Source organism: Capricornis sumatraensis, chromosome 15, assembly GCF_032405125.1.
Source record: "Capricornis sumatraensis isolate serow.1 chromosome 15, serow.2, whole genome shotgun sequence".
Lineage (NCBI taxonomy): Eukaryota > Metazoa > Chordata > Mammalia > Artiodactyla > Bovidae > Capricornis > Capricornis sumatraensis.
Window position 1 is genome coordinate 26,815,385 of NC_091083.1, and position 22,705 is coordinate 26,838,089.

Genomic DNA, 22,705 nt, shown 5'->3' on the forward strand with positions numbered 1-22,705 from the left:
GGACCAGGGCAGGGGTGGAGGTGAAGGAGGGGCCAGCCTGGAGCGGGAGGGGGCAAGGGGAGGGGGTTTCCAGGAAGTAGGGTCGAGGGTGCAAGGCCCTGAGGATGAAGGCATGAAGTGGAGTAGGACGAGGATTGGAGTGTGGCAGCAGGAGATGTCAGGGGGCCTCGGGTGGGGGGATTGGTGGAGGACAGCAAAGGAAGCCAGGCCCGGGACACTGAGGAGGGGAGGTGGGAGAAGCCCGACCTGGGCCGGGCTACTTTCTCAGAAGCCTGGAAGGAGAGAGACGGTGAGGATGGAGAGAGGGGCTGAATCCAAAGAAGGGATGTTCCTTCCTGGGGAGGCTGGGGTCACTGGGCTCCAAGCCTGCCTGAAGGAAATCGGCTTTGGGGAGGCAGCCCCTCCAAACAGCCAACAGGTACATACAAAGTGTATCTAAGCAACAATGTCAAAATAGTAATTTTGACTCACTAATTCTGCTATTGGAATCAACAGATTTTTGATAGCACTTCCACATTGATTTTACTTTCCCCCCACAACCACACCTCTTTTATAAAACAAAGAGAAGGCCAATAAACCAGCGACTCTCAATTCCTTTCCTCAATCCCTCTCCCGCTTTTCCTACATTCACTGACTTTCTACCGATCTGTGGCCAACAGTGTTTTACAATAAAGAAGGCCATCCCATTGTTTTGCTAAAAAAAAAAAGAAGCGGGAAAGGGGGCCGTGAGGAAGTGGTGGAAGCTGACCAGAGCGGAGAGGGGTTCCCGTCCACTGGCTCCTTTATTCTCTGAGAAGGAGGAGCCCTGAGGCTCTGCTGAGGGGGAAGGCATGTGGCAGCTTAGAGGGAACACAGAGAAACTGGAAAAAGTGATTGCAGACGATGGAGAACAAGTCAGAAGGGAGAAACGCGGCTGGGCTTTGGGCACAGTGATAGTCAGCGCACAGGGCGCCAGGGGAACCCAAGGAGTGACATTCCCCAGAGCTGGGCTGCAGGGAGCTGGTGCTGATTAGGGAGGACCAGGAATCGGGTTTGAGGTTTTTGCTAGCTGGAATGAGCAGTGAAGTTAATTCTAGGATAATCACTCGGAAATGGAAAGTCAGTACAAAACCCTCCTCCCTGACCACAGAGAGCCTCCCGCTGCAGCTGATGGAGCCGCGAGCACACAGAGTGAAGGATGAAGCTGGAGTCCAGACACTACGTGTCCCGGGAACTCGGGGCAGCGGGCTGGGGCAGATGCACGGAAGGCTTCTGGGAGGCAGTGAAGCCCGGCGTGGCTCTTGAGGGGTGGAAGGCATGACTAGTGTTTCATTTCAATACATCTCGACAAGCTCCATCTTCACAAACCAGGAGTTCCTCCCACGAAGGAGGAACGCTTGGCCCTCATTATTAGAGGAAAAAAGAGACAAGAAATCAAAGCTGACTGAGCTTATAGCTTGGTTTATGGAGAATCATAAGATGATGAAATCTGGGACTTCCCTGGTGGTCAATTCTGAAAGAGATGGGAATACCAGACCACCTGACCTGCCTCTTGAGAAACCTGTATGCAGGTCAGGACGCAACAGTTAGAACTGGACATGGAACAACAGACTGGTTCCAAATAGGAAAAGGAGTATGTCAAGGCTATATATTGTCACCCTGCTTATTTAACTAATATGCAGACTACATCATGAGAAACACTGGGCTGGAAGAAGCACAAGCTGGAATCAAGATTGCTGGGAGAAATATCAATAACCTCAGACATGCAGATGACACCACCCTTATGGCAGAAAGTGAAGAGGAACTAACAAGCCTCTGATGAAAGTGAAAGAGGAGAGTGAAAAGTTGGCTTAAAGCTCAACATTCAGAAAACGAAGATCATGGCATCTGGTCCCATCACTTCATGGCAAATAGATGGGGCAACAGTGGAAACAGTGTCAGACTTTATTTTGGGGGGCTCCAAAATCACTGCAGATGGTGACTGCAGCCATGAAATTAAGAGACGCTTACTCCTTGGAAGGAAAGTTATGACCAACCTAGATAGTATATTCAAAAGCAGAGACATTACTTTGCCAACAAAGGTCCGTCTAGTCAAGGCTATGGTTTTTCCTGTGGTCATCTATGATGTGAGAGTTGGACTGTGAAGAAGGCTGAGCGCCAAAGAATTGATGCTTTTGAAGTGTGGTGTTGGAGAAGACTCTTGAGAGTCCCTTGGACTGCAAGGAGATCCAACCAGTCCATTCTGAAGGAGATCAGCCCTGGGTGTTCTTTGGAAGGAATGATGCTAAAGCTGAAACTCCAGTACTTTGGCCACCTCATGCAAAAAGTTGACTCATTGGAAAAGACTCTGATGCTGGGAGGGATTGAGGGCAGGAGGAAAAAGGGACGACAGAGGATGAGATGGCTGGATGGCATCACTGACTCAATGGACGTGAGTCTGAGTGAACTCCAGGAGTTGGTGATGGACAGGGGAGGCCTGGCGTGGTGCGATTCATGGGGTCGCAAAGAGTCGGACATGACTGAGCGACTGAACTGAACTGGTGGTCTAGTGGCTAAGACTCTGAGTTCCCAATGTAGGGGCTCCCTGGTCAGGGAACTAGATCCCATGTGCCCCAACTAAGACTTGGCGCAGCCAAATAAATAAATACGAAAAAAATAATAAGATGATGAAATTAAGAGAGACCCTTAGTGGTCCTCCAGTCTAAGCCTCACTGTGCAGACGGCAGCATATCCTGATACAGCTGGGCCTTCATCATCAAGGACGATTTGACACTGACTTGTATAATATTAGACAGCTACCAGCTACTCCATGGGCGTTTTGTCCAGACTGCCTTTCCTTCACGATGCCTTCACATTTCTTTTGAGTTTCTCTTTCCCCCCAAATCCTCTCCCCATACCCCTCAGTCAGGTGAGTAGCTAGATTTAATGACTTGTAAACAAACACTTCACAAATCACAGGACCTACCGCTTAAAGGAAATTCTTAATTAGTAGATGATACTTTCCGATAGTGTGTCCATGAGCCCCCTCTTTTTTCTACAAGCACATTTTATTTTTTTATATATGGGACTCACCAGTCATTCATCAGTTTTACAAGATATATTCATTACAGCACTGCCTGATCATTGAAAGACCTGGATAATTCTCTCCTATAACCTATTACTGTGACATCACACAAACTATATTCTTGTCTCTGATTCACATGAACGAGCTGATGCAGATCATGACTATGAGCTATATTAACTCGAATAAGGTTGGGTTGATTCTATTTCTGCTGTATTCCACATGCAGTGAGGGACTGTGATCTTGACTTTAGAACAATATTCTTGGGTTTCAAAATCTTCAGTTTGGCATTCTACCTGGTCTAACCATTCTATATAGCCTACCAGGAAACTGGCAGATAACGGTTTATCGTTATTAGCTTGCATCAGTATTTTAACAAAGCAGTTATACATGTTTCTGCTTTATAGCTATTCCATAGATACTGGAAACACAAACACAGAGTTTCATTTATATATGCTATATAGTATTTATAAAAGAAATAAAAAATATTTGGTTTAACCATTACTATTTTGGAGGAAAAAATAACACACCCCCATAGGAAGAGGCACACATCATGAAATCTAAATAGTTTTTAATTTATGGAGATAAAAGTACTTTTGAAGTTTACTTATTAAACTTTCATTAGGTTACTTAAATAATAAACTGAAGTTCTATTATTAAGGCCACATTTACGGTTCCTTTGGGTAACAAATATTGAACAAACTCTCACAACAAAGGTGTAATATCACTTTATTCTTGTGAAGTAGTTAATAGTTGTCAAACCACTTAGGCAAATAGCTTTTCCCTTTCTGTTTGTAATGACAGTCACGTCCACGGTCCTATAATGCTTGTGATTGTAAAAGTTTATTGCAGATACCCTCACAGAGGAGCAGTAGGCTGGGTGCCCTGGGAAGGGTCTCTTGCTCATGTTTACACTGTGCCAGGCACGGTGTAGTAAACAGGCTGGTGTGGACCAGCCCAGACTTTCTGCTTAGCCATCGGGCATCAGCGTGGATGGTGCTGGGGCCCAGCATCAGACATTAAATAAAGCGGCTTTGTTGTGAACCTCAATAGACACAGGGGCAAAGCGGGGATGGGAGGGTGAGTAAAAGGATCAGTTCAAAGTGTCCAAATGTTCCTGATTGTATTACAGTTCTGCAGGGGGTGAAGGGGGGATTGTTGGGGGGCGGGTGGTGGTGTGGGGAGGAGTGTGTAGAGGGGAAAGATACCTTTGACATGGAGGGGGTGGATAAAAGAGGATGGGAGGAGCTGGTGAGTTCTAGGCTCCCCTTGACCTTGACTCCTGTTGATATTTGGCATTAACCTTGCTGCTCACACTTCGTGGACATCTGACAAGCATCACATTCAGCACTCCAGACACAGTAGCTCAACCAGTCTTCAACCAAATGGAGTAAGTGCTGTTAGTATTGTCTCCATTTTCCAGATAAGAAATTGAGGCTTAGTGAGATTAGGTAAACTAGTCCTGCCTAAACCCTCTTCCGTCAGGCAACTCACATGAGTTACCTCAAATACGCAAGTCAGAGAGCGAGGCTGGCAGACCCTAAGATCCTTTAGAGATTCTGATGGCCTCTGAGCAAGCGACAAAGCTGTCCACCCGCAATTCAAGTCTTCACTGTGTTAAAAGCTTCTAAAGGAGTCTTTTCCTTTTTTTTCCTCTAAGGAGTAATTACATAGATGTTTAGGATAAATGATTAAATGCATGTTTAATTGAATATGCACCACAATCTACAATTAACCTCAGCTGTAATTTTAATAAGTGCAATCTAAATTTGGAAAGACCTGTATTTCTGAGAAGTTTACTTCTCTGACGTTCCTTATCATTTCAAAAAAAAAGGGAAATACTATAAATCAAGTATAGTTCAATTAAAAAAAAAAGAAAAATAAATATTCCTCAACGTTCCATAACCTTAATGAATCCTAAAGCGTATCCTTAAAGGATACAAAATCAATTTCTCAAGCAATTATGTATCAAAGCAAATGGTTGAGTTTTCCCTTATGAAAAAATATGATTAACACATGGTACAGTAAAAGTCATGTGACTGTCCCTTTTGTAACATACCATATGACCCAACTCAGAAAAGGTATCTTGATCACTCTCTTCAGCAAAACATTCAAATTTCTATCCCACTCAAGTTACCTCTGACACTGTAAAGTATGTTTTCTTATTTGTTTTGTGGATTAAATCTGCTGATTGCAATGGGTATTATTCCTGCAGATATAACACTGAATTCGTACTGGCAAGAAAACCAAGTTGCAGGTAAGCTGCAAAAATGAGAATAATAAACAATTACTGGACAAGAAATAAATAAGTGAGACCCAGCTGGTAATGGTTCTAAAGTAAAGGTATACAGACATGTCCCCACACAGCGTTTCCACACTGAGACATCTGAAACATCAACTTCACTAATTCATAAAGCTTTTTTTTCTTTTGAGTCAAGAATATGTTTACAAATTGTGAGGCATTATTAATGACACTTCATTAATTTAGATGTATTTCACTCTAAATACTGTCTGTGTCCCCAGATGAATACAGAATTCTATTGGTTTTCATTCAGGCAAGCTTAAACAAAAAGGACTGAAAAAACACAGATGAGGAAATCTCACACAGGTAGTACAGACACTGAGATATTTAATCTGATTATAATAGACAATTTACCACAAATTAGGCCATATTCAGATGAAAGAGGTGCCCAGAACATGAAGCCACAGCGCATGGTGCTGGGTATGGAGGTATGCGTGCTGGTGGGCAGAACACATCACAGACTGGGGCAAGTTGGACGTGACAGGAGTGGGAATTATCTTAAAAGGCCTATTTATTCCTCCTCAAAATCTCAAGACACAGATTGAAGAGGGCTTAGTTTATCTCCCAAACATTTCCTACCACTTAAATATGAGTGCGTATTTTAAAACACAATTCAACTATAATAACAATCAAGTCAATAGGCTGAACAATGAGAACAGGGCAGATAAGCACACAGAATTCAAGATCAGTAAAGACCCAAGGGGTAAAAGAACTGCAGTGCGTGACTTGACACGAATGTAATTCTGGATACTATTTTAACTTTAATTGATTTCTTAGGGAAACCAAACAATAATTATGTCATACCAGATCCCCTAGACTTAACAAGTTTTGCGATTGCTTCAGCTTCTACAAAAGGATCCTGACTTTACAACTTTAAAAAGGGATACAAATTCACCATTAATGATAAAAAAAACAAAAAAGCCTCTTTCCCTCCCTCCTCTCATATCAGTGTCTGAAAATAGATTCTTTCCACTTACTGGACTCATCCTTTAAAAAAATTCCTTTGTGACTCTCTGGTTGATAAGCATAGCATTCCTCCCAACCAATAATTTACTCTGCACATTTCTGCCCTAGAGTTCATTGGCTTTAGAAAGTGAATGAGTCAAAAACTAAAATTACTACCACCATGAGATAAGAGTTAAGGGTGTTCCAGGATGGACTGGGACAAATCACAGCTGGACAGTCTAGTGCAGGGGCCGTTTAAATGTGAATTGGAACTTTCCCTGGTTCTCCCCCAAAGGTGTACAAAATGGCCTCAGGCACATTTCTAAGAAAATATTTTCCATAATGTGACCCAGAATAGGTCACGGAGATTGTACAAGTCTCTTCATGCTCTTGTCCAGACCTCACTGTTTCTGGAAAGGGTGGGGAGTGAGAGCTTGCAGGGAGCCAGGAAGCAAAGAGATATAATAACATTGAGGGTTAAAATAATAAACTTTAAGAAATTAGGTAGGGACTTCTCTGGTAGTCCAGTGGTTAGGACTTCACACTCTCTGCAGTGGGGGGAGAAGGGGGTGGGGTGGCATGGATTTGATCCCTGGTTGGGGAACTAAGATCCTGCATGCCTCTTGGTACGGCCAAAATAAATAAATAATAAATAAATAAAAATTTAAAACACCCAGTTAAAAAGTAAAATAAAGATTTTTTTTTTTAAAGAAAGAAATTAGGTAGACTGCCTATAGTATACAGATTTGCCCAAATTAGGTGCAATACCTATAATCACCCCGTTCAAGTACCTTCTAAACAACCTTTCTAAGAACTGTTTGTATTACATCAATTTATTTATAAAGTGGGGACATTGCCCCAATTTATATACTTAAGTTCATATTTTATGATGGTGGTAGCAACCTAACGTTCTAATAACAAAGAATATGATAGAGGTACTATACCTTTTTTCTTACCGTCTCTACTAATTTTCTTAGCAAGTTTGTGGTCGTGGGGGAAGATCACCTAAAAGTTGTATTTGATTTTTACTATCTGATATCTATTTTCTTATTCCATATATTTATATATATATATATATAAACAAATATTGGCTCTTATTTGGAAACAATTTTGTAATCTTGTAACAAATATAGGCTGAAATAATGCAGAATTTTCAAAGCTGATGTCTCGATGATTCTAGCACAAAGTCTGCTCTTGGAATGGTGTGGCTCTCACTACAACTTAGACTGTAAATTGAAGAGCAATTTGAAAGTTCTGAGGTTTCAAAGGGGCAGGCATGGTAAATTAGAACCAATTATAGAGGCAGGAAAAAACAGGCAGTTGAAATGTTTGCGAATTATATTTTTATCTGTCTTGAGGCAAGGGGTCAACTTTCAACACCTGCTCCATCATACTCATTTTCTAAGACCATATTTTAAAAGTCAGTATCTTTCTGTGTGCAGATAAGACAAAACAAGTATATTTTAATTAAACCCTTCTTTAGAAATGTGAGCTACCTTCAGATGTCTAGAAAATGAATGTTTTATTTTGATGAGCCAAATAAAAGTGTTCTGATAGCAAAACTGGATGGAGATGAGAATCTGAGCACAAAGATCTGCGGTTCCAGCATTGATACACTCAAAAGCCCAAGTTAATATCCTTAAGGGGATTTTTCTGTTGAACAAGGATCATTAAATCAATCTTTTGATTAATGGCTACTTGACTAAAATTAAAACATCATCAGGAGTACTTAAACTCTTGCTTAGAATCTTTAATCTGTAACACAGACATATACTCTACTGGAGACCATCTGTCAACCTGGTATCTTCAAGCTCAGTCAGACACTTCTGATGGGTGTTTCTCACTGGCTGGCCTCTGGCCAACTTCAACCAAAAGAATGAAGTTGCATTAAAATTTTACCTCCCAAAGAATCTGACAAGAAATGACTGAAATAAACCAAAGATTTATGGGTTGCTACAGAGGTAATACAGGCTTTAAAGAAAATTCAAGAAAAATTTGGTGATGAACACAACGTGAAAGTGGTCCATTTAGGAGGACACTGTTTGGAATCAGGAGACAGCTGGAGCCCTGGTGCTTGGGCTGCTTCATCACAGCCTACCCTTGAGCGAATCACTCCAGCTCTCTTGATTTCGCTTTATAGTATATATACAAAGAAAAAGGGAATTGGAGAAGATAAAGAGATTACAAATGATTTATTGTTTAGCATAGACTGTGATTTAGAAAATGCCTGAAATAATTACCAATTTTCTTCAGACTGGAGAAAATTTACATACAGATTTAGATTTCTGGCTCCTCTTTGCAAAATGGAAAGACCTGGCATTCTTCCTGGCCCCACTCACTGGTGCTGAGTAGCGGTGGGGATGTACCCTCTAGTTGGGAACAGGCCCCACCGTCCCCTTGCAGTCTTGGGCCTGATGTCTTTGCTCATTCCTGTGTTTCAGACACCCCTGAGCTCCAGTGCCTGGCATACAGAAGACAGTCTCCCAAATAGAAATGAATCATGAAACAACTGTCGGAAGAGTTTCTCTTAATTCCTGTAAGAAACAGATGACCTCGTGAAGTGTGGTGTAAACACTGCTGTAGGAGGGCGGAGACAACACAGAAAGTGAAGCCACAGCTCCAGTGTTATAATTAGGGGCCTGGCAGGGTCTTGGGCCCTCCCTGAAATCAACATAGAGACGTGGAAGGGATGCTAAACAGAGACGTACGCCTGCAGCTACCAGTGCTTATGTCTCCAGGGGGACATCAAGGTGGACACACAGGAAGGTTGGGATAAGAGAGACAAAAGGCACGTGGAGATGACCCAGTGGATCTTAAGGCCAGTCCAGCTCTGCCATCCTTCTCAGATACACACATCGGTCCACCCTCTAAGCCAGCAGGAGTTAGGTTTCTGACACCACTGAAGACATCCAACTATAGCACCCCAACACTTAGTGGAGAATGAATGCAAACCTCCTTCCTCTGAGGGGCATGAAAGCTAGCAGCAAGGATGCAACACTGACCTTCCAAGTTACAAATGAACAGACTTTACTTCTCACAGTCAGAGATCTAACATGCCACAGAAATTGCATACTTCCTGATGGCTTTCTCTACATTCATCCTACAATGAGGTCACCATAAACAGAGAGTCCCCCAAGTGGACTGTGAAAGAGAGGCTTCCATAGGGCACTGGAGGACTCAGTGCTGGCAGCGACTCTGGCAGGAGGCCCTAAATCCCACAGCCTTCCAGGAGCGGGGCCTGGCTGGCTACGGAGAAGACAGGGAGGAGTCCAGTAGGGAAGACGGCTATCTCCCCAGCACACCTAGGGGACCACATCTGCTGAAAAATCAAGAGATCACCATGCCTACCAGATGGCGGAGAAGGGGATGAACACATATAGCTCAGCATTTTTGTTTTCTTAAAGAGGACTCTTATTTATTTATTTTTTAAAAGCAGTTGGGACCTATATTAAGACTCCAGAAGGGAAGCACTGAATTCCTGATTCAGGTAGAGTTGAGCCTGTGTTTTCCTTTCCATCAACGGAACAGAGGGGCAGCTAGTTTTAGTGCACAAGGAAGAACAATGTGAGGAAGGTTCCCCTTATGCAGTTTATATAACTTTCCCAGATTCCTGGGTCAAATGATGAATTGGACCATGCATTTTTATCTCCTTCCCTTCCAGAAACTCTGCTAAGATGACAATCAAGGAAGCTTGAGATGAAGGGGGGGGGGGGCATGACAATGAAAACTGTAGCCCACAATAATAGAAGAGGAGAAATTTCAACGAATCTTTAAGAGACAAAAAAAAAAAAAAAAAGATGTTTATTAACTAATAAAAGAGGAGAGAAAGATGCTACTCAGCACTGTGGCCACTTTGCCCTCACCATTGCAGAGGCCTGGTATCTGGGGTTCAGGTAATAGAAAGCACATTGCTTATTGCCAACCACTGCTCTCCTCCCTGAACCCCCTGCTCTCCCCGCTGACCCCCCTCCCTCTGACACAGGATGGATTATTTAGAGAACCAAAGCCATGGGGCTTCAGAGCTGGGAACAGCAGGCCCAGAGGACGGCCGGGCAGGGGCACTGGAGGAGTGGAGATCTCTACTCTCACCCCTGGGACCGCAGCCCTTACCCTCTTCTCTGCCCCAGGCACACTGGCAGCTGGTGGCCACTCCCTGCGGGGACACTGGAGCATGACTTTCAGGAGGAAAGGCCCCAGAGACAGGCTGGCCCTCCCCACCCGCCTTCGGTGCCCAGAGCTCAGGATCTGTTTTCCCACGTCTCATTCTGAAATCTGAATGGATGACAATGAACCAGTAGATGTGGGAGGAAAGTTTCTAATGTGGAAGAAAAGGACTGAATGAAGTCTATAATTTTTAGTGATAGTCAACATTACATAATATTAAATCACCAAATTCAGTACTTCACAAAGTAGTCGAAGTAACTGAGGCAGTCCAGGGGTTAGGACTCCATGCTTCCATTGTAGGGGGCACAGGTTCAATCCCTGGTCGGAGAACTAGGATCCCACAAGCCTCAAAGTGTGGCCAAAAAGCAAACCAAAAACCCCTGCAGCATAGTAAGGTGAACATTTATTACTTCAACCAAAAGCTGTATATTATTTTAGCCAAAAGGAGGGATGAAAGGAGAAATGGAAAGGTGTAGTAAAGCTATATAGCATCACAGATCAGGGCAGAAACTCAACAGGTGATATCTATAATTGACAAATTCATAAACAACAGCATAAGCCTATTACCTAGAAATACAGAGTTAAATACCAGGGGAAATTATTATTATGTATATCTGTGTGTGCTGCTATGAATAATTCTTTAAGGAACAGTATGAAGTGAAAAGAGCAAGATGTCTTTAATACATTCCCACTTCAGTTCTTTTTTAATGTTATGTATACATATATTTGTATATGAAACTTGCAGGAAGTACCTAAAAGCTGGAGGAGCAGGTTTGGGGGCCTGGGGTGGAGGTAAAGTTCTTCATACATTTATTGTCATAATAATGATGGAGGTGAAAACCAAAGCACTCAAGAAGTATCTACCTCAGAGGCATATCATATAACTTCAAGTTAATGGTTCCCAGTAAGGAGTACCTGTTCCTCTACAAGGAGATAGGAGCATTTCTATCTATCATATATCTAAGAAAATTAAACTTTGCAAAACTTATTATACAGTTTGACATATGGCCTCAGCACTTCATATGTCAAACAGTCCTGAGCTCTATACTGTAGGGAAGATAACCTGAAGAAATAGCAGGAACTCACGTCTTGGAGGGGTTGGCAGTGGAAAACAGCCCCAGCTCTGTCTATGCCTGGTGTGTATAATGGCTTGCATTTTACACGTCCCCATCTGGGTAGATTTACAGAAGGTACCATCTGGACTTGACTAAGCTATTAATAAATCAACCCTCGAAAAATGGACCCATGCTTAACAGGATACCTGAAAAGAAATCACCAAGTGAAGCTAATTTTAAAAACATAAGCACCAGTTAACAAGAATACAGCAGAACTAACAGCTACGCTTCTAGTATTAATACATTCTCTCAAAGAACGGATGATTTAGTCAGACAGGACAAGAATAGTTCAAGAACAACTGGAATTACTGCGAAGACTTTAAAATATGGACTCCCATCCATTTTGGTTAACTGATATGAATACACTTCCATGAGTCTTAGGACACTGTACCCTCAGACATTAGCTGCTGGCGGGTGGAGGACAGCTATCAAAATGGGCACGTCATTTAAAAACTAAGCACTCAGCCAAAATCAAACTGCTATAGTTTTTTCAGTGATGTTCAGCATCATGTAATACTAAATTACCTGTTTAGTACTCCACACAATGTTACTAATTTAATGATTAACATACAGACACTTCTTTCTAGGTTCCTTCAACAGCCAAGGACTAAAAATCACACGAATGAATGAATGAAAATCGCTCAGTCGTGTCCGACTCTTTGCGACCCCATGGACTACAAAGTCCATGGAATTCTCCAGGCTAGAATACCAGAGTGGGTAGCCCTTCCTTTCTCCAGGGGATCTTCCCAACCCAGGGGTCGAACGCAGGTCTCCCGCGTTGCAGGTGGATTCTTTACCAGCTGAGCCACAAGGGAGCCCAAAAATGCTGGAGTGGGTAGCCTATCCCTTCCCTACAGGATCTTCCTCGCCCAGGAATCAAACCCAGGTCTCCTGCATTGCAGGCACATTCTTTACCAACTGAGCTATCAAAAACCTCATACCACTCATTATTCCCACTTAAAGTAAAAATAGCCAAAAGGACATGAAAAACCAACATGGCACCAAGTGCTAATGAGCTTCTTTGTCAGTAAATACTACCGGCAGATACAGAGAAAACATTGGTCAACATTTGAAGACTTGAGGTTGAGAAGAAATTATGTAGCCTAGGTGACTGGCTTTATAGTTGCATCAAAGTGAAGAGGTTTCTATCATGTTTCTAGAATTATGTATTTGCTAAATTATCCCACATATTCAAAGAACTACTGTGTATTCCACAACTTCAAAAGTTGTGGAATTTAAAACATGAGGCATGTAATTTTCCTTTGCAAAAAGCACAAGTGTTCCAAATTCTTGGACCTCTGCAGGGGTTGGAGGTGACTGTCAGTAGCTTGCTACTGAGCAGCAAAATAAACACACAGACGTTAAGCTTCCTTTCAAAGTAAAGGTGAGACTGAACATCATGTAAGAAAATCACTTTTTAAGAGAAACCAACGCTTTGAAAAGAGAGGATTCTAAGAAAACAGATGTTGGGGAATGTATCCACTGTTTTGTGATCTTTAGCCAAATACAGTGTAACTGTGTCATCTGAAAACTCCAACATCAGCACACTCAAACACTCAGAAATAGAATATTCTCACCTATTAGAAGTCTTGCCAAAGAGTTTCAAAGCTCATGTTACTGGGTTTTGAATCCAGTTGTGGAAACTTTAAAAACAACAATAACTTCCGGTAAATGTAGAAGTTTTCAGGAAAACTAAAATTTATGAGGGCTTCCCTCATAGCTCAGTTGGTTAAGAATCTGGCTACCCACTTAAGTATTCTTGCCTGGAGAATCCCGTGGACAGAGAAGCCTGGCAGGCTACAGTCCATGGGATTGCAAGAGTTGGACACGACTTAGCAACTAAACCACCACCAAAATTTACCATCTGAAAGTGAACTAAAAGTGTTGTTAAGTCAGCTGAAACTGGCAGGATGGGCTGAGAAGAGGCATGTGAGGATTTAGTAAACGTGACCACTGATACACTCTTTCTACTTACATTTAAAATCTTTGTGAGTATAGTTTTCAGTCAGTAAACAAAAGCCATTAAAACCAAGAATCAGTGGGGAGGGATAGATTGGGAGTTTGGGATTGACATGTACACACTGCTATGTTTAAAACAGATAACTAACAAGGACCTACCGGATATAGCACAGGGAATTCTACTCAATATTCTGTAATAATTTAAGTGGCAAAAGAATTTGCAGAAGAATAGATACACCTATATGTATAACTGAATCAGGACTTCACTTGCTGTATACTTGGAACTAACATAACATTGTTAATCAACTATATGTTGTCATTGTTTAGTTCCTTGGTGGTGTCTGACTCTTTTGCGACCCCATGGACTGTAGCCTGCCAGGCTCCTCTGTCCACGGGATTTCCCAGGCAAGAATCCTGGAGTGGGTTGCCATTTTCTTCTCCAGGGGATCTTTCAGACCCAGGGATCGAACCACTGTCTCCTGCATTGTGAGGTGGATTCTTTACCGTGGAGCCACCAGGGAAGCTCTAATCAACTATACACTCCAGTGTAAAATAAATTTTTTTTAAAAACCCAAGAATCAAAATATATAGAATCTTAGAAGTAGCTTTAAAAAAATCAATATTAAAACAAAAATTTCTTCAAATACACAAAGCATACTGCTCTCACTAAAAAATTAATCATTTGTTCAGTTCAGTCGCTCGGTCATGTTGGACTCTTTGCGACCCCATAGATTGCAGCACGCCAGGCTTCCCTGTCCATCATCAACTCTGTCGTCCTGTTCTTCTCCTGCCTTCAATCTTTCCCAGCATCAGGGTCTTTTCCAATGAGTCAATTCTTCGCATCAGGTGGCCAAAGTATTAGAGCTTCAGCTTCAGCATCAGTCCTTCCAATGAATATTCAGGACTGATTTCCTTTAGGATGGACTGGTTGGATCTCCTTGCTGTCCAAGGGACTCTCAAGAGTCTTCTCCAACACCACAGTTCAAAAGCATTAATTCTTCCATGCAAAGCCTTCTTGATGGTCCAACTCTCACATCCATACATGACTATTGGAAAGCTATGTCTATAGCTTTGACTAGATGGATCTTTGCTGGCAAAGTAATGTCTGTGCTTTTTCATATGCTGTCTAGGTTGGTCATAGATTTTCTTCCAAGGAGCAAGCATCTTTTAATTTCATGGCTGCAGTCACCATCTTCAGTGATTTTGGAACCCAAGAAAATATTTGTAATCATCATTTGTAATGAGGGCAAAAGACTTTTATATTAAAATTACTTTAAAATATTTACTCTTACCATTTTTCATACATGTTAGCATGCCTAAATTTCACCCACATGATGTGTGATCAAAAATAATTGGAGTCTATCATTCTATGGGGAACTTTTCAAAATGCGTGGATTATACCCTATCTATTAGCCCTGTGGTGGCAAACAGGAATTTGGCTGTGTGTTTTATTTTGGAGAATTAAAAAGTCCCCAGGGATCTTTTTACATTTTATTTTTTAAGTGAAGGATAATTGCTTTACAGAATTTTGTTGCTTCCCGTCAAACCTCAACATGAATCCTCTCCCCATCTGCTCCCCCAACCCTGCCCCCAGGAGCCAGTGCATCCTCTGCTGCTCAGAGCATTTAGTGGTGTGTGTGTGTGTGTGTGTGTGTGTGTGTGTGTGTGTGTGTGTGTGTGTGCATGCGCACGCACATGCTAAGTCCCTTCAGTTGTGTCCACTCTTTAAGACCCCACACTGTAGCCTGCTAGGCTCCTCTGCCCATGGGAACTCTCCAGGCAAGAATACTGGAGTGGGTTGTCATGCCCTCTTCCAGGGAATCTTCCTGACCCAGGATCAAACCCATATCTCTTCTGACTCTTGCAGTGGCAGGTGGGTTCTTTACCACTAGCGCCACCTGGGAAGCCCTTAGCGGTCACTACTGAGGAGGAAACTTAATCCTCACATATTCATGCTACCGGAGGTGGGCATACCATACAGTATTCATTTAGCCAGGGCAACAGCCGATTTTAAAAACTGTCCCTACCCCCAGTACTTTCTTAGATACCTGCTATTTCCCTCATAACAATGATGTAGGACTATTCTCACTGGGCAGATGAGAAATAAAGTTAAATAACTCAGCAGAGACATTAAGCAGCTGCCCTTGCACCATGAGAAGAGGCAGTTACCGACTGCTCCGTGCTAAGAAGCCCTACATTTGCACCCACATCACACACCCAGTTCTGACACTGGACCCTGCAGTCCTGAAGGGGGCGCCCTATGGAAAGAGACGACAGGTCAGCGCCCCCGTGGCCCATAGTTTACAAGGAAGCAGGGGTCTGGCTGAGCTCCATTCTGCGGGTCTACAGGAGGACGTGCCAGGTTAATACAGCTGGGAGGTGGCATGCCAGGAGTCAACTTGTGAAAGCTGTTGGTGGTGGTGGTTTAGACGCTAAGTTGTGCCTGACCCTTGTGACCCCATGGACTGTAGCTTGCCAGGCTCCTCTGTCCATGGGATTCTCCAGGCAAGACTACTGGGGTGGATTGCCATTTCCTTCTCCAGGGGATCTTCCCGACCTGGGGATCAAACTCGGGTGTCCTGCATTGCAGGCTGACTCTTTACCGACTGAGCTACAAGGGAAGCCCATTGAAAGTTAGGAATATAAATTTATATCAAATGATTCCAAGGGGTTAACTGCACTTTTAGTATCTAATCGTTTAGGTTAATTTCTCCTTCCCTCCCCTACTTCTAAAACACATTTTGTTCCAAAACTTTAGAGTGACTTGTTTCTGAGCCTTTTTATCTGATATGCTGAATTAGTCATGTTTTCCTGGTGAGTTACATTCTTTAGCCTAAAAGATTATTTCAAGCATGTGTAAATGCACTTTCTAAAAAATGAAAGCCAACAGGCAACTCAAGTTTTGTCCAAAAGAGAAATAATTGTTTAGCAAACAATAGTCCAAAGCTATTTTATTCAGAACAAGAGGAGATTGTTTCTGAGACATACCAAACTACATTTCTTACATAAATTTCTTTTGTCCCTGAAAATGTTTCTGAAATTTGAGGATAAGCTCAACTTAGATTTCAGTTAAAATTCCTACACTTCCATCCCACTGAAATGCAGAAAATCACTTTTTTGTACACATACAAATGTATTTTCTATTTTGCTGTTAGGCACAGGGGTGTGGTTTAAAAAATAGTCTTTAGCTAGGCTAATTTCTTTGTCATGGCTGAAAGGATCTTTTAAATCCTTTACTTATATGCATATATACTCACAAGTAAACATCCTGAAATATTTTACAAACAATGCAAATAACAAGCACTTTTAAAAACCTGGTTTTAAAAAAGAACTGTCACCATTTCATCATTCATTAATTTCAAAAAAGATGTCACACCAATGAGTATAGATCTCCTATCCAGAAATACTCCTAATTCACAAGTTATCAAAAGAAAAAAAAGTGCTGTTTGTTTTCATTATTTTAGGAAAAAGAGCACTCACCATCATGTAAGTTTTGCATAAACGAATTTCTCCTTCCCCCATCTCCTCCCACTACAGTCTATGTGTTCTACCAGGTATAAAAACAGATAAGCAAAAACCTCCAGAGAATTAGATGACAGAGGATCTTAATTCCTAATTGGATCAAATAATGTTAATATGCTATAAACATGAATTAAGGTTGCAACACACCAGATTTAATCTAGGCACTTCTCACTGGATTTTAAACCTGGAAACGTCTAAAAGGCTGCACAGGAAACTGTACTCTCAGCTGTTACAAAAGATCCAAATGTTTCTATCCTCATTATATTTCTTTTTCGATTTTTTACGTTTGGCCAGAAGGTGAGCTTGTGGGATCTTAGTTCCATGACCAGGGATTGAATTTGGGCCCACAGCAGTGAGATGAAAGCATGGAGTCCTAACCACTGGAATGCGGGAGAATTCTCCATCATTCTATTTCAATCATCTTTTTTTTTCTCAATCGTTTGAAGCTACTAGTATTCACTATGATAAGGAATAGACTGTGGATGAGCATTTAACCCTCTCCTTGTGCCAGCATTACAAGTACATTTTCAGGGACAATACAGGACACAGGGCTCCCCTAAAGGTAAGGTGTGTGGTAAGGCAGGTTTTAAATAGTGCGTTAATATCTTAATATTTTCTCAGGAATGTCTTTTTTACCTTAACTTCAGGAGTCCACTTTGGCATTCAGATATATCTTCCTCTTTGATCATGAAGCCTAAAGGTTCAGTGCCTGAAGCACGCTTGCCTTTGAAAACATGATTTAAAGAGCTGAACAAAGTTTATCAGTCACCTCTCAGGTAGAAGACACACTTACAAGAGAGAAATGTGACTTATAGAAAACTCCAAATTGATGTGTTGTCAGCTCTGAGTACGTTCATTTCTGATGACTTGTGTTTTTCTACCTCTGAACCCGTTTAAGGTAAAACCAGGGAGATTTTGTGTGAAACTCGATGAGAATCATGAATATTTTTTATTTCTAGTAGAGGAAGACCAAAATTTTATTGTTTTGCTGTTAATTATTAATTTTTCTCATGCTCTCTTTTTTTCCCTCTTTTGTCACCTGTCATCTCAGTATCTTGGGAGAGACCAAAGGACTTGAATTTGCCTGTGTTTCTCAGTAGCAGTTTCCATTACAATCCCAAAGAAGGGCAATGCCAAAGAATGTTCAAACTACCATACAACTGTGCTCATTTCACATGCAAGTCAAGAAAGAAAGAAAGTGAAGTCGCTCAGTCACAGTCGCTCCGACTCTTTGTGACCCCATGGACTGAAGCCTACCCGCCTCCTCTGTCCATGGGATTTTCCAGGCAAGAATACTGGAGCGGGTTGCCATTTCCTTCTTCAGGAGATCTTCCCAACCCAGGGATTGAACCCGGGTCTCTGGCATTGGAGGCTGACACTTTACTGTCTGAGCCACCAGGGAAATTGATTATGCTTAAATCACATGCAAGTCAGGTTATGCTTAAATCATTCAAGCTAGACTTCAGCAGTATATGAACTGAGAACTTTCAGATGCACAAGCTGGGTTTAGAAAAAGCAGAGGAACCAGAGATCCAATTGCCAACATTCACTGAATCATAGAGAAAGCAAGAGAACTCCAGAAAAGCATCTACTTCTGCTTCATTGATTATGCTAAAGCCTATGACTGTGGAACAACAAACTGTGGAAAATTCTTAAAGAGATTGGAATACCAGACCACCTTACCTGTCCCCTGAGAACACACACTGTATGTGGGTCAAGAAGCAACAATTAGATCCAGACGTGGAGCAATGGACTGGTTCAAAACTGAGAAAGGAGTCCAACAAGGCTATGTTGTCACTCTGCTTATTTAACTTCTATGCAGAGTATATCATGCAAAATGCCAGGCTAGATGAAGCACAAGCTGGAATCAAGGTTGTGGGGAGAAATATCAACCTCAGATACGTAGATGACAACACTCCAATGGCAAAAAGTGAAGAGAACTAAAGAGCCTCTTGATGAGAGTGAAAGGATGAGTGAAAAAACTGGCTTAAAACTCAACATTCAAAAAATTAAGATTATGGCATCTGGTCCCATCCCTTCATGGAAAATAGAAGGGGAAAAAGTGGAAGCAGTACAGATTTTATTTTCTTGGGTTCCAATATAACTACAGATAGTGAATGCTGACATGAAATTGAAAGACAGTAGCTCCTTGGAAGGAAAGCACTGATAAACCTAGACAGCCTGTTAAAAGCAGAGACATCAAACTTTGCCAACCGCGGTCCATATAGTCAAAGTTACAGTTTTTCCTAGCATGTATGGATGTGAAAATTGGACTATAAAGAAGGCTGAGAACTGAAGAATTGATTCATTCAAACTGTGGTGCTTACAGAAGACTCTTGAGTCCCTTGGAAAGCATAGAGATCAAACCAGTCAATCCTAAAGAAAATCAACCCTGAATATTTATTGGAAGGACTGGTCCTGAAGCTGAAGCACCAATACTTCGGGCTTCTGATGTGAAGAACTGACTCACTGGAAAAGACCCTGATGCTGGGGAAGATTGAGGGCAAAAGAAGAAGAGAGTGACAGAGGATGAGACGGTTAGATAGTATCACTGATTCAATGGACAGGAATCTAGCCAACTCTGGGAAATACTGAAGGGGAGAGAAGACTTTGGTCACGAATAAGTCATTTCGACCTGATGGAAATGTTCAGTGGTGACACACAGGAACCAGTTATATCTTTGAAAGTAAAGAATGAGAGCTTTTACTGACGCTCACTGCTACCAATTCAAGATAAAAATGAAAACAAAAATCAGATTCTCTGTGGTAGATCATGAACCGGAAGGCAGTCTAAAGCTACCACACTGCCTTTTTCTGATGTGAGAACTGAAAAATATTTGAAATAAACCTGCATTTTTTTAAACTAAAGTCGAATATGTGGACAAAAAGAAGGAAAGCCATGTAAAGCCCTACTATGATACCTGACAAATTGTGCTTCCACAGCTGCCCTTTAACTACAAAGAAGGCCTTTTATTGTTGAATTTAAGACTTCCTGTGAGGGACCTCGCTGGTGGTCCAGTGGCTAAGACTCTGCACTCCCAGTGCAAGGGGCCTGGGCTCAATCCCTGGTCAGGGAACTGAATCCCATGTGCTGCAACTAAAGATTCCATATTCTGCAACAAAGACAGAAAGATCTCGCATGCTGAAACTAAGACCCAGTGCAGCCAAATAAATAAAATACAGTAAAGTAAATACATATTTTTTCAAAAAGAATCCCCATGATATACATTGATAGCAATTATTCCAGAGCACTAATGACCCCTTATCTAAAGACAAACCAAGAAGACTAGGAGACTCTAGGCATTTGCTGTAACAAAAGAATAAAACAAAATTTCTCATGATAAGAATAACTGGCCTATAGTTATCTTTTTTTCCTAATAGATTATACGCATGTTAAGCGTAGAAACTAGATTTTATTCATCTTTGTATATTCCTGCCCACCAAAGGGACCAACAGCAAGAAACAATTGTGAAACAAATTGTAAGCTAAATCCTTGGCTTATAAACTTAAAAGGGACTTGACTATTTTATCTAGCAAAGATAAATCCTGATATTTGTATCAATTGCTCAGAACACCAAAAGCTACAAAGCCAATTACTAAATTCCTATTTCCCAGGTTACCAAAGTTTGGGCTGATAGCACGCAAGATGACTTATGAGAAGATTAACTGACTGGTATTAAATAAAGTAAGTTAAATATTTTCCAACACTATATTTACCTTTGAGCCACCAGGGAAGCCCAAAACACCTAGGGAGTGGCCTTTAATTCTACCAGCTGAGCTATTCTTGAGAAGATGATGTTTGTTTTTGTACATCTGCATAGCATTTCAAGTTTACAAAGAATGTCCATATTCCTTACTGAAATCATCAAACCTCTGACACCACCCAAAGGCCCAGAAACCACAAAAACAATGATATCCTGAGTGTTTTAAAGCACTGCTCTACACTAAGGAAACAATAACTCATACTAACAAAACAAAGCCTTTCTTCCACTCCCATATAATTTGTTGACAGCCGATGAAACAGAACAGAACGGTAATCAGACTTAGCTCAATAAAGCTTGAGAATGTATTGTTTCAATACACAAGCACCTGTAATCTCACCATCTCTAAATAAACACTATGGACCTTACTTACTTACGTGGGGTTAAATGTTACCTACTGTGTTCTTTAAACTTGTGAATTCATAGAGAGCTACCGAGACCCAGAATGACTCAAAGACAAAGACAGTGATATTCCAAATGGCGCAGTAACCTAGAAGCGGATGACTTCTTTTTTCAAGGAAAGCAAAATACCAACCAAATTAACTGTAAAATAGGCTGCCAGTTTAAAAGAAATACAGGGACCTCCCCAAGCAGCCCAATGCAAGGGGGCCTGGGTTCAATCCCTGGTCAGGGAATTAGAGCCCACACGCCAAACTGAAACCAACACAGCTAAATAAGTAAATAAACATTTTAAAAAATAAATAAAAGAAAAACATTCTATGATTTATTTCAAAAGGCATTTAGATAATATGTAAACAGCGCTGCAGATAAATACAAATAATAAAATAGCCAAATATGATATTTGAGGTGGTTTACAATTTTCACTGGGAAGATAGGCCTACCCTCACCAAAGCTTTAGAAAATGACATTTTCCGAATTGTTGATTTGTTAATCCAGTCTTACTATTTTCTCTTATCTTTTTTAAAATACCCTAGAAGGATATATACTTCCTATGTAAAGTATTACTTCACAACAAAGATGACAGAGCCTGTAATTACTGATAGCAGTGTGTGTGTGTGTGTGTGTGTGTGTTAGTCACTCATTGGTGTCTGACTCTTCGTGACCCCCTGAACTGCAGCCTGCCACACTCCTCTGTCCATGGGATGCTCTAGGCAAGAATACTGGAGTGGGTTGCCATTTCCTCCTTCAGGGGATATTTCTGACCTAGGGATTGAACCTGCATCTCCTGAGTCTCCTACATTGGCAGGCAGATTCTTTACCACTGAGCCACCCGGGAAGCCCACTGATGATAAGCGATAAATACGCTCAGTTCTAGACAGTGGGGGGAAAACCTTCCTTTCTGAAAGATTTGTTTCAAAGTGGGATTTTAAAAAGATATTTTACTTTCACTAAAAGATGGAAAACACAGGCGTTAGGTATCGCTATAGTCTGAATATTTGTGTCCCCTCAAAAACGTATAGAAAGTAAAAGTGAAGTCGCTCAGTCATGTCCGACTCTTTGCGACCCCATGGAATGTAGCCTACCAGGCTCCTCCCTCCATGGGATTCTCCAGGCAAAAGTACTGGAGTGGGTTGCTATTTCCTTCTCCAGGGGATCTTCCTGACCCAGGGATCGAACCTGGGTCTCCTGCATTCCAGGCAGACGCTTTAACCTCTGAGCCACCAGGGAAGCCCCAGAATATGTATGTCAATCTTAATTCCTAAATAAGGTAGGAGGGGGAGCCTTTGGGAGGTGCACAAGTCGTCAGGGATGAGACTGCTGCCCTTACAAGAGACCCACAGAGATGGCCACATCCTCCTGCCAAGTGAGAATATGGAGAAAAGCAGCCAGCTAAGAGCCAGAAAGAGGGCCCTTACCCAAATGTGACCATGCTTGGGCCTTGATCTTGGACTTCAGCCTCCAGAACACGAGAAATAAATGTTTGCTGTTTAAAAGCC

At 41.7% G+C, this 22,705-nt stretch overlaps 1 protein-coding gene and 1 non-coding gene across 3 annotated transcripts in view; both read right to left on the reverse strand.

Annotated features, from left to right (window-relative positions):
* The window catches only part of PIP4K2A (phosphatidylinositol-5-phosphate 4-kinase type 2 alpha), a 181,658-nt gene that overhangs the window by 78,492 nt on the left and 80,461 nt on the right, over positions 1-22,705 (reverse strand). The gene's annotated exons all lie outside the window — the stretch shown is intronic.
* TRNAS-GGA (transfer RNA serine (anticodon GGA)) lies at positions 22,364-22,436 on the reverse strand. Its single transcript has one exon. It is a non-coding gene; the product is annotated as a tRNA-Ser (tRNA).